The sequence below is a fragment of the Cryptomeria japonica genome, chromosome 11 (genome assembly GCF_030272615.1).
Source record: "Cryptomeria japonica chromosome 11, Sugi_1.0, whole genome shotgun sequence".
Classification (NCBI taxonomy): Eukaryota; Viridiplantae; Streptophyta; class Pinopsida; order Cupressales; family Cupressaceae; genus Cryptomeria; species Cryptomeria japonica.
The window spans coordinates 486,697,018-486,714,891 of record NC_081415.1 but is presented as its reverse complement, the minus strand read 5'-3'; positions in this window follow the sequence as shown (position 1 = coordinate 486,714,891).

Sequence of the window (17,874 nt, the reverse complement as noted above, 5' to 3'; positions counted from 1 at the left end):
TAGGAAACAATACAGGAAATAATACAAGGAACAAGAATTGAAGATAAATGCTCTGACCGAGACTAATTGACACACAACAGCAGAAAATCACTTCATACAGGACGAAATTATGTTCTTTACTTTTTGGCATTGTTGTCAAAGGGGGAGAAGACTAATGTATGGGGGAGAATTCTGATGATAGGAGGAGAGCATTTCGACATTTCAGAATCTCACAGCAATCCGAATCAATAAGGTCAAATCAATTGGTTTTGCCATCAATGCCAAAGGGGGAGATTGTTGGCATTTGGCATTATAACAAACAAGGAGAGATTGTTGGCATTTCAATAAGGATATTGAGAAGGTTGTTGATGATTATGGATATAACTGATTAAGGATATTTACTGTCTTAATATTATTATTTTGTCATTGATGTCAAGAAATTGATTTTCTAATTCAGTATGATGTTGCCATATCTTGAGAAGTATGATTTGATGAGTATAAAGATGTCGGTAAAAGACATAGAAAGAATATGATGAATAAGGGGAGAAATAAGTTATTCAATGGGCAACTATTACCGAGTTAGACAATGATGAGATCATGATGTTTAGATTGTTTTGATATCATACATATGTTATTGATTGTAAGGTTAATACTATACTATGTTACCAAGCAAAGAACCTAGTTGGTAAAACCCTAAGGAACCTAGTTGGTAAACCCTAAGGTTATCACTATCGGTTAATGAAGGCGGTATGTCTACCAAGTGAAGTTTAGTATTTACCGAGTTGCAACCAAGTAATAATAGAATGCATTGAATGAATAAAAGCATTATTTAATGAAGGAAGCTGATGAGCTGGCTATGATTAAATGATTGGTATGTCGTGAATGAAGTTTGTTAAAGAATCTATGTCAAAGGAAAATCGACAGGAAGATCTACAACTCAGATTGAACCGCAATACCCTAGCACAAGTTCCAAGAAATGTATGCAAGTTCCAAGGCAGGGTAAAATGTTTTCAGATCGAAGGATACATTGAACCTGGTCAAAGTTTGAAGATCTGATAGTTATGATTGATCATGGGAAATGTGATCAAGGAGATTAAGCGGTTGGCGAATTGTTTATAAATAAGGAACTATTGATAAACAAATACATGAGGGCAAGTGTATGCACATGGATGCTACATAGTGATTACTGAGCACAGAAGCTTGAAGACCTGTTTGAATAACAGAGTATAGAGCCCAGCAGATGGACAAGATTAGTTCTATGTCTATATTGTATTGAGCAAATAAGAATCTGCTTTGGCATTTTTAGATGTGAAGTTGCAGATAGATTTTTATTACTGTTATTTTGTAAAGTGACAGAAAATCTCTTAATCGAGTGGACTTAACAGTCTTATTTGTAAAACCCTCTAGCAAGGTGACATTCTGATTGAGTGTTTGAAATCCTTTAACAAGGTCACTTCTAACAAGGTGAAGATCCTAACAGATCTGAGGGAAATCCCTTAACCGGGTCACATCTAGCAATGTGTTTGTAATCTTTAACAGGATTTGCTTTTAACCAAGCATACTCTAGAAGAGTATATTTCTTAGTGGGTCCGAAATCCCACAGTGGTTTTTCCCTATTTGGGTTTCCACGTTAAATCTGGTGTTATGAGTATTATGATGTTTATATGCTTTTGAGTTTGCATGTTTAGCAGTTTTGGTTATATTACTGAAGTATAGGTTACCGAGGTTGAATCTGATGTTTTTATGGAAGATTAAGTTTGTATGATTCACCCCCCCTCTCATCTTATTAGTTTGGCATCTGCACTTAACATTAAGTATCAGAACTATCAGATAGTTCACCTCAGACTGAAGGAAGTCACACTTCGCCAAATTGGCATAAAGTTGATTCTCCCTCAAGCAATATAGTACCTGATGTAAGTGACCCTCATGCTCTTCCATAGTTCTAGAATAAATCAGAATGTCATCCAAGAATACAATGATGAAACGATCTAGGTAGGTGTGAAAAATCCCATTCATGAGGCTTATGAAAACTGAAGGCGCGTTCGTCAACCCAAATGGCACCACTATGAACTCATAGTGACCATAACGAGTACGAAACACTGTCTTATGAATATCTGCATCTCGAATGCACAACTGATGATACCCAGATTTCAGATCCATCTTAGAGAACACCTTGGCTCCCTTTACCTGATCGAAAAGATCATCTATACGAGGCAATGGATATCGATTCTGGATGGTTACCTTATTTAGCTGTCGGTAATCAATACATAACCGAAGAGAACCATCCTTCTTCTTAACGAAGATAATAGGCGCACCCCAAGGGGAAACACTAGGATGAATGAATCCCTTGGCCAACAATTCCTCTATCTGCAACTTCAACTCACTCAACTCCTGAGTAGTCATCCGATATGGAGGTCTCAAAATAGGTTATGCACCAGGAACCAAGTCTATGCAAAAGTCTATGTCTCGCTTCAGAGGCATACCAGGAATATCCAACGGAAACACGTTAGCATACTCTCGAAGAATAGGGTGACTATCAAGAGTGATTTCTCAACTCTTTGACTCAACGACATCCTCAAGGGTAACTGCAAAAAGCTGACACCCTCTACGCATGCACTTGTATAGCAGAAATCATAAATAGGGATATCGGTCTCTGAACTCCAACAACCTCCACTTCTTTGTCAAGGTCATCTAAACACTCCACTATCTTCTTGCGATAATCTATGCGAGCACTGTGAGATGATAGCCAATCCATCCCTAATAGAACTCCATAAGAACCCAAAGGAATGACTCGAAGGTCAACTGAGGTAACTATGGTTCCTACGTCCAACTCACAACTGGGAATAAAGGCATCTATAGAAACACAGACACCTGTAGCCAACTCTACTTGCCACCTATCCACTTGCTTAGCAGGCGTGAGTCCGCACTGCTCCACAATGGACGAAGAAATGAAAGAATCCGAAGCACCAGAGTTAAAAAGTACATAGATAGGGATTCCATGCAACATACCTGCTGCCTCAATAACTGTACCCTGATGATCAGCCTGGCGGTCATCCACAACTGCAAACACTCTATGGGATCTACTTGTATCTCCCACTGTAGGCTCTGATGTTGTTGGCCTCTGACTACCAGTATGGTGGGAACGCTGAGGGCACTGCGTGACTATGTGACCAAACTGCCCACAAGAGAAGCAAGCTCCTCTACCTGGTCCTCTATTACCCGATGACCCACTAGACTACTGAAAACTTCCCCGACTAGGGGTGTGAGATGCACTCTACGAGGACTACTCTGAAGGGCCTTATTTTCCCCTCTGAGTTCCTGTTCTTCCTATACTGAGAGTTGCCACCTTGCTGGCCTTGGAACTGTTTCGGTTTTGATGGTTGTTGTTGCTGCTGCTGCTGTCCACCCTTAGCGGGTGCCTGAGGATTCCTAAACGGTGCAGTTGATTGAGATTGATTTCCTTGAGCTTTGTTCCCATCGGAAGGTGCACTCCCTATCTGCACACCTGACTGACCACCTAGTGCACGGCTAAGGTTCAACTCAACCAATCTAGATTTCGCCATGACTATCTCAACTGAAGATGGCTCAAACACCCTCACTCCACTAATGCAGCCATTCAAACCTCTCAAGAAGTGTCAAACAAGCATAGCCTCATCATTACCAATCCCAACATACTGTTTGAGCTCATAGAACTTGTGCTCATACTGGTATACTGTCATACCATATTGATGCAAGGCATATAACTCATCTGCTTGAGTCTGCCTCCACTGAGGTGAGAGGAATCGTGCCCTGAATCTCTCCAGAAATAGCTCCCATGTTATAGTGTTAATGCACACACCGATCTTCTCCTCCTCTAGTCTCCACTAGATCGAAGCAAAACTATCGAGATGCATAATGACACATCTCGCCTTGGACCTCATCAAGTCCTTCATGTGACCCAAAGAAGGTGGATCTCGGTTAGCTGGAATCTCCCTCCTCTTGAGTGTTCTCTCTCTCTCTCTCTCTCTCTCTCTCTAGAACCTGCTGATGCGACTCCTCAACCTCAGCATGAATAGGCTGATCAACCTCAAGCCTGGGGCCTAACATGACTAGAACCTCCTAAAACATCTGTCTCAGCTCTTCCCTTTCGGGAACCTGCTCTCCTACATGTTGATAATCCTGATGAACTGACTGTTTCGGCTCAACACTCTTATGAGTGGGTGGTGGTGAAGGACTGTGACAGTCAGAACCACGGCCCCGTCCTCCACCTTTGCCTCCTTTGCGACCACCCGTACAACCACCTCCCCTAGCTTTCCTAGCCATGACCTGGTACCATAAAAGAGAACACGGTTAAGATCTACAACAAGGATAAACCAAGGGAAATACAAACATTAAGACCTAAGAAACAAGGTCAAACTGAATAGGCTTACTACAAACCTAGAGTACCCAGTATTGAAACTTGGGCTCTGATACCAAATGTAATGCCCCACTAGGAACCCTAAAGGAAAACAACACAACTAGGCAACTAAAGGGTGAAATATATATTTTTAAAAAGATTAAGTGCATTAATTATAACAATTGCACGTTTAATAACACAACAAAAGTCTAACACATGATTTCTTAAGGGTTACCAATGAAGATTAATTCGTAGATTATAATAACACCATGGTTAATCCAATTGTCCATTTTAATTAGGTAAATTAAATGCTTGAGAATAAACCTACACATACATCTAAATTCCATAATGAAAGAATCAAAGCATTTCAATGCATTTATTTATCCATATTTCATTTATACATAAGATCAAAGCAACTGAATTAACATACATTCCACTAATATAATATTACAATATCCATAAATACATGGCTTCCAAAAATACCATAGAATCCAAAAGTTACAATATCAAGGTTAAATAAAAGTTTGATACAATGACCACAAGGTCTCAACTGAACAAAGATCACGAACATGAGCTGGTACATGAACCACGAACCAAGAAACAATAGTAAAGCCTTTCCTCGCTTGAAGATATAATCTAGAACATCTGATGGGAAGTGGCACTACCACCCGACCATGTGATCCCAAAATGGAACCACCCCACCGTGCTAGGAGATAGTAGAAAACCCTCAAGCAAGAAAAATAAGACAAGTACGAAAGAACTACACGACTCCGCAAACATCCATGTGACTCAACTCACAAACACTAGTGACTCTAAGGAGAGTGTCATCACATGGCTTATGGTGGTTACCCTGGTAGGCCTCCATAGGTCCCGACCTCCATCCTGGGTTATCCTGGTAACCTCTTCCAAACCTTCAGCTCCATCTAAGCCTCATGTAGACCCTACCAATCCTTTCGTGAAGACAAGGTGACAGGTTTGCCATTCCAGGCCTTCTCACCACATCCTGAGCCTATACAAGCACTCAACCATGTGCGAGGCACATTATTTTAATTAATATTTTAACTACCCACCCCCTAATCAATTATTAGGTTATCACTTCTTAACTGACTTTCGAGGGGTTATCCTGCCATCCACTTCGGGCACGACCCCCGCTCGAAATACACTCTCTCTCATAGGACACTATCAGGAAAGGTCTCTCTACGAGAACTCTATGGCGAAATAGATAACCATATCTAATCCTGACAAACCACAGGTGAAGGATACAGAATCACTAGCCCAAGATTAACCATTTGGAAACATAACACACAATGACTCACATCAACGGGGTTATACAACAACACCTGACCAAGGGGGTATAACAACATATGACATAATGACAACTCAACCAAAATTACAACGAGATTAAGCTTGACTACAAATACCATTTACACAAAATCCTAATACAGGCAATCTTTTCTTTAAACAACCAAAAGCATAAAATACTTGCAATTAAAGATTTTCCCGAAAATAAGAAAATACAACTATATTAACACAAGGAAATCAATGTTGTCATTTGTCCAATAAAGTTAAATAAAATCACATTAAAATTAACCCCCTAAATATATGTTCATGATTTATTAACAATAGACCCGATTAGATTATATCAACGATCTAAATTAAATTCCAAATTATATATAATAGTATAATATAATTACATAAATATATATTGTTCAAATATAATATTATATAATTATATCACATTAAAATATATGATAAAAAGAAGTTTTAATTTTGAAATATTTTTCATGTCCAATAATTACATAATAACTTACAGAAAATACTATATATATATATATATATATATATATATATATATATATATATATATATATATATATATATATATATATATATATATATATATATATATATATATATATATATATATATATATATATATATATTTACATATTAAAAAAAATTAAATAAAACCAAATTAGAAATTTCGATGACCAATTTTAAAGAAGCGCAGTTTTCAAGGGCGAATTTATTAAAGCCTGGTAGCTTGCTACCATAGGGCAGCATGTTGTCGTACGGTAGCACAACTACTCGCACGGTAGCGTCTGCTACCCTACGGTAGCATTGCTACCCGCACGGTAGTGTCTGCTACCCTATGGTATCACTGCTACCGCATGGTAGCACATGCTATTGTCGGTAGCATTACTACCGCACGCGGTAGCCTGCTACCAACCCCCCCGATACAAAATAATTTTTTTTTTATATTTTTTATATTTTATATTTAAAAAAAAACTTCAATAACCCAAAAACATTAAATTTCAATAAGCCAATCCCTCTTCCGGCAATCCTGATAAATTCTTCTTCAACAAAATATTGCTTCCCAAATAATTATTTTCGTCACCAAAATCTCTGCTTCTTTCCCATGACTTCCCAAAAATAAAAAAGATGTATTCCCCTTTTAAACTAAAATTCTAGGTTGCATATATTTTTCCCCAAAACCCTGATATTTAATTTTAGTAATTAAAAGCGATTTTATTTATTTTTTCTAATTTCTAACAAAGGAATAAATTAACATGCAATAAGCAAAAATCATTTTTTTTTCTTTTCTTTTCTCATGCAAATTAATTAATTTCCTAAAAAAAGAATTAAAGCAATACTTTAATTCTAATTTATTATTTTATTCATTTATTTATTCTTTTATTCTTTTATTTATTTAAAATTCTAGGAAACAATAAATGAAATTAGTCTAATTTATTTTTCACTAAAATTTAAATAAAATATATTTCTAATATCATGCAGCTTGCAACTTAATTTAATAACTTCTTTTAATTAATTAAATTTATAATCTCAATGCATAAAATACATAATTCAAAAATACCAACTATGAGATAACTCCATAAATTTAATTAATTAATTAAATCCACTAAAACACACAAACTGAACAAACCCCAAGCAAAGACTCAGAAAAAGTCAAATGACAATACACGAAGGCCGAACAAACTGACATGACGACCAACTGACGACACTCACAAGAGTGTAATTGGTTAAAATAGGGTCAACTACTACCTCCTCCACTTCCATCGGACAATATAAGGCACACTCAGACCTGTGAAGCTAGGTGGAGACGATACCCTATACCTACCCGATACTTGTACCTACAATATCCTGCATTATCGAACCACACATGCATATATACAATATAGAAAACATGACATACACATCGATGAAGGAGAATTGCGACGTTCCCTGTCTCATCGGAGTGAGTGAAGGAAAATCGTCCCCTTGCATCCAATACACTCGCAGACACACAACATATAATTTCACATTGCATAGATAAAGTAAAGTGTCAGTACATAGCAATAATCCATAAAATGCCATAAATCACAAGTACTGAAATACTGCAAATAAATTATGCATCTCATATCCAGATAAAACATGAAATAATGTCATATAAGTCTGTATAACACATCATGGTAATGTATCCACTAAAAGTAAACAATATTAAAATATGAGTCTAATAAGTTCAAACGAGGAGGGGTACTACAAGATAGCTCATCTAAAATAGCCTAAAATCGAAGGGGTATCCTCTTACTCCTCACTAAAAAAGTCTTGGTGAAATGAGGGTCTTGTGGTTTGGCTTCAAATTAACACTAGAGCCACTTCTTGGGGTATAGGTTTTTCTTTGCCCCTTTTTATATCCGATTGCAAAATATAGTTGAGGTCGAACCATAGGGTGATGAAATCCATAGGCATACCTCCCATATAAAATAAAAATGGGAAGATGTGTGTGTTCCTCTTGCACCTAGGTTTGCATGGGCACACAAGGGGAGAGGATAAACACACACCTTCAGAATAACACAAATGTGCAAGCACACCAAATACAGAAAAAAAAGGTTCTTTCCCTTAAGAAAATGAAATGTGAGCTATTCTAAAAACCACAAACACACAAATTACAACAAATATTTCAGTAGTTTAGATTGCTATCTTTTCCCAATGTTTTCCCAACAGCTTCACAAATCAGATTAGTAACATGAAAAACTCTAGCCTATGTGAATTGGACATGCTTGAAATGATTGAACCTAGAAAAAATTATACCTTTGTTGTTTACTGGGCAATTGTGTCACTGTTTTTTACAAATGTGTCTAAGAGTTTTGCAATTGTGGTGTAGAAAAGTAGTTGAGGTGCAAAACAATGTGACTATGTCATAGAACTATGCACTTACAGGCCAGAATACAATGACTACGTCACAAGATGTTGTAGATGTGGTTCATAATTCTTTCAACCAAAAATGACAAAATAAAAACATGGCTATGCACAAATAATTAAATTTCACTATCAAAGACCATAAAATTTGAAATGTAAGTTGCATGCACAAAAAATAGGTAATTGTTGTATTGAAAAATTAAGCAAATTAAATAACACAAAAATTGTAGTGCTAATGTTACAAAATTCCTGGCATGTGTGAAGAAAATGAGGCATTTGCATTGCTAAATTGATAGTTGAGTCAGAAAACCTACAATTGTGTCACAAATCTTTCAATTGCATGATAGAACCTCACAATTGCATCTCAAAATTTGTGTACTTGCAAAACTCAAGATTTTCTTAAATTTTTATTAGCATTAGGGATGTGGGTTCCATTGGGCATGTAAAAATGTGTAAGATAAAAAATGGGAATCTGTGTGAAACATCAACAGGTAACCATAAACCATAGGAAACACATAATTGTTCTAAATCTCAAACAACTAGAAAAATATATTTAAGAAATGCAAGAAACCAAATGAAAATAAGAATAATACCTTCAAGCATGCATCAATGTTAACTCCATTGCTCTTCTCACTTTTGAGTATGGGTAGTATGTTTCTCAAGATATAATTGTATTGTAGCACTATTTTAGCGCGATCTCACAAAACTTGAAAACTATGGTTGTTTATGATTGAAATGAAGGTTGCTTTTATATATTTTTAGATATTGATTAATGATGAAGATCCGAGGAGAAAGATTCATGATCAATGGTTACAATTTGATGAGAATAATTTATTGGTTGATAACTCATTGCATGATGGAGATAGATATAATTTATTGATCAATTAAGTGAATTGATTGATCTATTTAATTCAAAGTGAGTGTTAATTGGGAGGTGGAAGTGAAGACTTAATTAGCATTAAATAATAATAAAAATTTAATCATGTGAATGAGAGGAGAAAATAACTAAAATAAAGATTTTATTTATTTTTAGAGGAATTTAATTTAGAAAATTGAATAACTAAATAAATTAAAGAACTCATATAATTATATAAGACTTAGCTAATTAAATAATTACTTAATTATAGGAAATTGGAAGAGAAATTTAATTAAATAATTAAATTTATTTAATTAATATGCATGAGAGAAGAATAATTAAAATAATTAAATAGTAAAGATCATTTAATTATTTGTGCAAAGAGATTAATTAAATAATAAAAATCATTTAATTAATGTTGAGAGTATTAAAATAATTAAATAATTAAAAAATTCAATTATGAGTAAGGGAGGGAAGATTGAATTTTTTATTTGAATTAGAAGAATAAAGTTAGGTTAATTAAATAATTAAAATTATTTAATTAATTAAGAACAAAATTAGTAAAAATGTCATTCAGAGGTTGCGGACAATTTTTAGTGTCTACGAAAGTGACTAGAAATACTTCTCCATCATTGAAGGAATTATGCAAAGATTGCACCATTTTGTTGCTTGTCATTGTAAAGGTTATACATTGAAATTTCATGTTTTATGTTGTAGGAGAAATGGGTTATGAACCTTTTAACTAATTGTAGAAAAGTGGTAATGGATACATAGGATAGGCACATAAACCATTTGAGAGATTGTCCTCCTAAACTTTAAGGAAAACTAGCATAAGATGTGCATCGTTGTTAACTAACTCTTTCGAAGTGCAATAGGGTGATGCAAAAAAATTAATGCATATGCTTAACGAAGCAAGAGATCCCATATTAAATAACCTACTATCCTAGACATGTTCATTTAATTATCAATTGGGGACATATCTACTTGGATGATGTTAGAACTGTATGTGCAACCAAGGGTTATCCAAGATACCTATCAATTGTGTAAATAGAACTAACTAAATTCAAGTAATTAACCAAAACATGAACACAGATAGAATATAAACCTATCTAGACAACAATGGTTGTGGGTTACTAGCAAAGTGAGTTAGTAGTGGTTGTGAGTAACTGACAAAGTGACTTAGTAGTGGTTGCTTGTGGTGCACTATTATAACTATGGTGCAACTTTAATTCACAATCCTATGCTACTGATATATGTAACAAATTATATCTATCTAACTATAGAAGAACAATTACAACAATCAATCTATCAAAGTAATGAACAACTTAAGTAATGTTAAAATTAACAATCTAACTATAAAGAGTGTATATGTAGAAAATTGAATATGAGATCTTATGGTACAAGATATAGATGATTCAACATATTATCAATGGAGTACCTGCAATAAACACACACATGCAAATGCAAATATCTAAGCTAAAACACACATGCATGTAACGGATTTTCACTACATTGTTCTCCTACCAATCAAGATCTTGTGTTTGAAATATGGGTGCTCTCATAAGCATGTGCACAAGAAGCTACGATGAATGGATATGGAGATTGTAAAATGAAATGAAATGAAATAAATATGAGAAATCAATGAGATTAACACAATTATCAAATATGCAAATTATAATGCAAGAGAAAAGATTCAAAATGCAACTATGCAAATGATCAAGAGATTTGGTGAGCTTAGAAATGAGGAGGAGCAAGGTATTTATAGATGTTCTTAGGGTGGAATCAAAGTTCCAAGACAAATGTGGGATAAAATATTAGTGGGATATGTTTATCCTACATGCATTAGGCGAGTTTAATTGATGGATATGAAAAATGATAAATAAGGGATGAAGTGGATATGAGAGGAGTTTGAGAATAAAATGCATTTAATGGAATAATGGAAAATGAATGCAGGATATGAATATTGATATAATGAATAGTATAACAGAGAATAATGATATAATTAGGAATGAATATTATTAATGGATCGACTTGATGATGGAGGAAAAATTAAGATTAATTAAGAGGATATTTCAATGAAATTTTTTATGTGTCTACAAAGAGGATTATACTACCTCAATTGGCCTTTTCTTGAGGGTTGCAACCTCTAATCACAAAGTAGTCTTAACTCAAGATTATTATCAATCATCATTATTCAACAATACATAACAAATAATAATAACTTCACTTTTTAACTATAAAATCTAGCTAAATCTAGCCCCTATCATATATTCAAATATCTCTCAAATTTTGACAAGATTGGAATTTATGACACAGTCCCCAAAGAGTGGGTTAGTTACATCTTAGAAACTACTAAGAATGCCTGTTGATCCTTCCTAATACAGAGGATGACTTCTCCTATAAAATTGAAAGTAATAATTAAACTAATTGGGCTCACAATCCTAGTTGGACTCTTAGCCAATTGCATAATCAAAAGGGTAGGAAACGTGCAAGGATCGAATGAATAACATAATGAAGCATAACTCCACTAGCCTAGAAAATCCTCCATATCCTTCTAGTGGATTTATTCCTTAGTGAAAAGGTCAACACAACTCCTTAATAGTTACGTTTCAATCTACACCTTCTTGACCGTTTCCTCATGGGTCACAAGGAACATTCTACTTTGGTTGCGAGCTAGCATTCAATCCTTTAGCTGCAAGTTCGTATCTCAAAATAATAATTCATCCATATTATCACCATTTATAACATTATATGAGATTATATAAGCCATTAATATCCACAAAATACACTCATTCATTAAATGTTATATATCGGCTATCAAATTAAGATAAAGTTAAAGATCAAATCATTAAAACATAGAAATGTCTTGTGAAACATGAAATAGAACAAATAAAAAAATATCATTCGTAGATCCCATCACTCCCCCTAACTACACGTTTTCTTGTCCTTAGGAAAAATAAGTCATGTGATTATACTACGATGCAAAAAGAATATAGTCTACTAACTCATTGACAATGCCTATACCCTACATCATATAGAAGCCCTCCTATCATGTTATCTTCTCCCACCATTCCTTCTCTACAACCATATCCACCAACTTTCTTCCTGACTAATGCCAAATTGGACATAGGAATAGTGGTGGATGGAATGCAAGTGGAAGCCATTTGATATCATTGTCTAAGGAAACTTTGATGTACCTTGTGGCCCTTGGTTCCAATGCAATGTAGTTATAAATTGAATGGGGATCTTTCCTCTTTAGTTTAGGGGTAATCTCACTTCATCTATTTTGACAAAACACCTTTGTATCCTTTCCTAATTTAGCCACCAATGCTTTGAACCTTCTATTATCCTCTTTCTTGCATTGAATAATTTTATCAACCATTTCTTGTTTTTTAACGAGTTCCACCCATTCATCCACAAATTTCCCTAGTTCTACAAATTCTGCTCTTATTTGAAGGGGGTCTGACTTTCCCTTTCTTGATATGTTTGAAACAATTCTGCTCTTTCTTGTTCATTTCTAATGTAAGATGTAAGAGCCTTAAGTTGAACATCTCCTACATATATAAAGAGGTTCCAAGTAGCATTATAAGGAGAGACCAAGTTATAAAGGTAAAACTCACACATTTGATTTTGCATTTTTGGGATGGCTCTTGAATAAGAAACTAGAAATGAGCTTGATTAATGATGGAGATAGTAAGGTCATTTATAAGTTGACTAATTTGAAAACACAAAACTTTTTGTTGCAAATATAAGCAATATACTTGGGTTGATGATCTATAGCTCCTTATCTGATTTGCTAAGTTAGCCAACTTTTCCAAGTTGACTATCAATTTCTTCACCTTGAAGTCCTTCTCTTCCAATTCTACTTCATATTTCTCCTTAATATTTTCCTTCACCTTCTCCTATCAAATTTAGTGTGTCTATGCATTCCTCTTTTACTCCTCTTAGAAAGATCGAGGAATGGAGGAGTTTGTTTTGACAAGACTTCTTTAAAAAGAATTTGGAATCCCTCCACATAATCCTCAAGAGGTTCATCCTCCTTTTGGGAAATCCTAAAGATGTCTTCATTCTTCATATCTCTACCCTTGCGCTAATCCTAGTACTTCTACAAAAAAATCTCCTTCATTGTGTCTCAGCTTTTACTAATATTTATACCCAACCCCATACTGGTGCAGGGGCACTAGGCATGAAGACAACTTGGAGGACACCATGGAAGAATGAAAAGGAGGTGTATGGGTCTAATAGACTCAATTATGATGTCTTGAAGCCAATTATGGCATTTTATTGTTATGATCCTAATGTAATGATTAATTGTCCTAATGGACCTAATAAGGCCATAGGACCAAATATAGGATTTCATGGGTATAGAATTGGTAAGGGTCTCAAAGGTGTTTAGAACTATTTGATAAATCATTTTTATCCTTTAGAAGCCATTAGGTTGGGGTAGAAGTCCATTTCATAAGAGTTTTAAATTCAAAAATTTGAAAATAGTGGCTAGTGTCATTTTGGGGGGAAAAGCTAAAAACTTGTTTGTTAAGCATTTTAATCATGAATAACTGATGGATTTCGGTTTGGGAAGTTAGGGGAAGGTATTATAAAACCTTGGAATTCCATTTTGGTTGGGTTGGATGATATGGTACGGATGTTGTACGGATTTAACAGAAAAAGTGAATAAAACCTTCATTTTCTTGCAATTTCTTGTGTTTTGTTGCTTGAAAGTGATTGATATTTCATGGTATAAGCCTTGGGAAATCATTGAGCATTGTAATAAGTGTTTTTGAATGCTTTTGTAGAGGTTTTTGATCATATTTTTCTATTTATTTATGACTATACTTAAATTTCTGGGTTTTGCCATTGGCATTGAAGACACAAAATACAACTTGGAGCCATTCCTTGAATGTAGGAATCTAATACTCATGGAATGGGCTCCCTATAATTTTTACATTATTATTCTAACAATATAACTTGCAGGAAGAGTGGGTTTGTAGGTGATCACCGTGAGTTGGATGAAGGAGAAGTGAGTAGGAAGCATAGCAAGCCTATAGTAGCAGAAGATCTACCTTAACAAAGGGGTAGTTTAATGATTGGATATGTCTAATATGGTCTAGGAGAAGGTGTATGAACCTTGATAAAGTTGCGAAAGTGCTGAAAGAGTGGTTAATCAAGAAACCCTTGGTTTTGGAGCCTATTGGTGAGGGTTTTGGGGTTTGCACATTAAACAAGATCAAAGAACCTAAAAAAATTGGATTTTCCTTGGTTTGGAGTCATAAAAAACTAATTTTGAGAGTTTAAAGGTTGGGGAATAAGTATTTTATATACTTTCTTTGTAAAAGTGTGGGTTTTTGCATTAAAAATAGTCTCAGTCTTAGGACAACAAAGGCATGGTCCAAAACAACCATACCTAATTTTGATATATGTTGTAGTAAGCCGAAAAGGGTACCCAAGAAGCTATTTTTTTTTTGAAGTCATTTGGGAAAAATTGGAGAAACTGAATTAATTCAGCCTCAGGTGGCCTAATTGGGGCTCTAGGGCTAGTACCAAGCATAGTGGGGTTTAAGAGCATGGAGAAGTCTTGAAACCTTAAAAATAATTTAAACTTGTTGAATTGGGTTGGAATAAGTGGTTGAAGACACTAGGAGTCATAGTGGAGAGTTGGGTATTGATTTGCCCCTTTGAAGCCTTAAGGTGCCTTGGAAACACTAGGAAAATGCAAGGAGTGTGAAGCACTTGAAAACATATTTTCTTGAAGTCACCTAAAACCCCCGACCCTCTGCATCACATACACATGTCAAAGAAGCATCCTTCAAGGTTGCTAGGAAGAGTTTTAGTCTATAGGTGTCAATTGTGTAGTCATATCTATGACACAAGACAAAAAATGAACAAGAAAGTATTAGGATTCTTTGCAATCAGACCATAGAAGTTAGGCGTAGAAGATGTAGGTATGTTATTGAGAGGAGTAGCTTGCTATGGTCAGAGATTATGAACTAAAACATGATTGGTTCCACAAGGTTCTCCACTTCCTCTTCAACCATTATGGAGGGCGTTTGTTCTATTTTTGTGGATGCTCCTTATAGTTGGGGTCCCTGAGAAGATTTTGAGTCCCTTGTTGTATCTATTGTATCTTCTAACTCCTTTGTTGTGTCTAATGTATCTTTTAAATCCCTTATTGTGTCCACTATATATTTTGAACTTTGTGCAAAGGGAAAGAACCTTCCCAAAGCATCCCTCTGCCACCGCATACAATGAAAATTTTGAGCTTGCGAGATTCCATCTTGCACTTTTTAGTAAATAGTTTAAATTTTATCTCAAAATATATTGTTCTTAAATGTTGAAAACAAAACATTTAGTATAATGAAAACAAATAGCATAAAGAAAATAGAAAACAAACAAATCTAAACTTAGGGATCCTAGACCTTAGCACCATCCCCAACAACAATGCCAAAAATGACCGACTCTTTCTAAGTTCAATAGGTTGATGCAAACAAATCAATGCATACGCTTAATGGATCAAAAATCCCATATTAAGTAACCTACTATCCTAGAGGGGTTCATTTAATTATCAAATAGGGACATATCTAATTGGATGATGTTGTCACTGCATGTACAACCAAAGATTATTTAAGCTACCTATCAGTTGTGCAAAGAGAACTAATTGAATTCGAGCAATTAATCAAAACATGAATAATGCTAGAATGTTAACCTATCTGCACAACAATGGCTTCAAATAACTGACAAAGTGACTCAATAGTGGCTACAGGTAGTGTAGTATTATAACTATGTTGCAAATTTAATTCACAATTCTATGTTACTAGTACCATTAAAAAATTATATCTATCTAACTAAAGAAGAACAATTACAACAACTAATCTATCAAAGTAATGAAAAACTTAACTAATGCTAAAATCAACAATCTAACTATAAAGAGGATTGCACTATCTCAAGTGGTCCTTGCTTGAGGGTTGCAACCTTTGATCACAAAGTAGTCTTTACTCAGGATATCATCAATCATATAATTTATTCATTCTTCAACAATACATGACAGGATAATTAAAAAATATTAATTAACCAAAAAATCTAGTAGAATAGCCTCTATCATATATTAAGAGATCTCTCAAACTTTGACAAGATTGGGCTTTATATATAGTCTTGAGAAAGTGGGTTAATTAAAACTTAGAGACTGCTATGCACACTTTTTGATCCTCCGCAACATTGAGGATAACTTATTCTCCTATTAAACTTAAATTAACAACTAAACTAATAAGAGTCACAATCCTAATTGGATTCTTATTCAAGTACATAACATAAAGGATATGAAATGTGTAGAGATGAAATGAATGCCATAATGAAGCATGAATCCACTTGCCTGCAAATTCCTCCATATCCTTCAAGTGCATTTATTTCTTAGTGAAAATTTTGACAAACTTAATGGTTTGTGTTGGTATGGAAATATTAAGGTTCACCAATTAAGATAATAAAACCACTAATCTTACCTACGAGACTAATACATTAAAATATGGGTGAATCCAATAGATCTAGCCACGATCCAAATAGGAAAGGGGCTGAAATTCTGATTAGATTCATTGGTTTTTTTGCCACCCTCTTTTAGTTGAAATTTAGATGTGAATTGTGAAATTAGAGCAAGACAAGGGATAATTGAGGAGGAATGATAAAATTAGATTGCTATAGATATCCAACAAAGACAAAGATATGGATTTAGACAAAAGAAGAAGATTAGAAACCTGCTCTTGAAAGTTTGGGTTGATTTTTCGGGATCGGGTTGTGCAAGATACGCTTTGGTCCTCCAATTTTTGCTCTGTCGAAATCTAAACCTATTTTTTTATTGTCATCTCTGTCAAAATCTCTGAGTACAACTTCTGAGTCAACTTCTTGCACATAGAAAGTAAGAAGAAAGGGTTGTGGATAGGGGTCTGCCTTAGGTCGAACCCCTACTTTAGGAATTAACCTTGATATGTATAATTCAAATACTGAAGTAAATGCTAGGAGATATACATTAGATCTGCAATGGTCGATATATATATTGATGATGCAATGCTCTTTAGTTATGATCATAAATGTTGTAGGTAATGACATGACAAACACATGAACATGAAAGACCTAATAAAACACACATGCTTGCATGAAGATTGATGTAACTTTGCTCCATAATGCTTGAGAATGCTAGATGATGAATACTTGAATGTGCGAGTCCTAGGTATGGAGTCTTAGATTTCTTCTAAGTCTAAAATGATTTATATAGGATTCCCTAGGTAAATTACTGATTTGGCTGACCTCTAATGGTTAAGTGTAGCCATGGGGACTAAAATCTATTAGAGAGGGAGAGAGCCCACCTAGATTCAAATTGGGTCCAGTTTAAGGGGGACTAGGATAGTTTGGGGGACCTTGGTCTAGGACCAAGGTTCTCCCCACCTTGGTCCTCCAAAAACAAGACCAACAACTCAAAAAC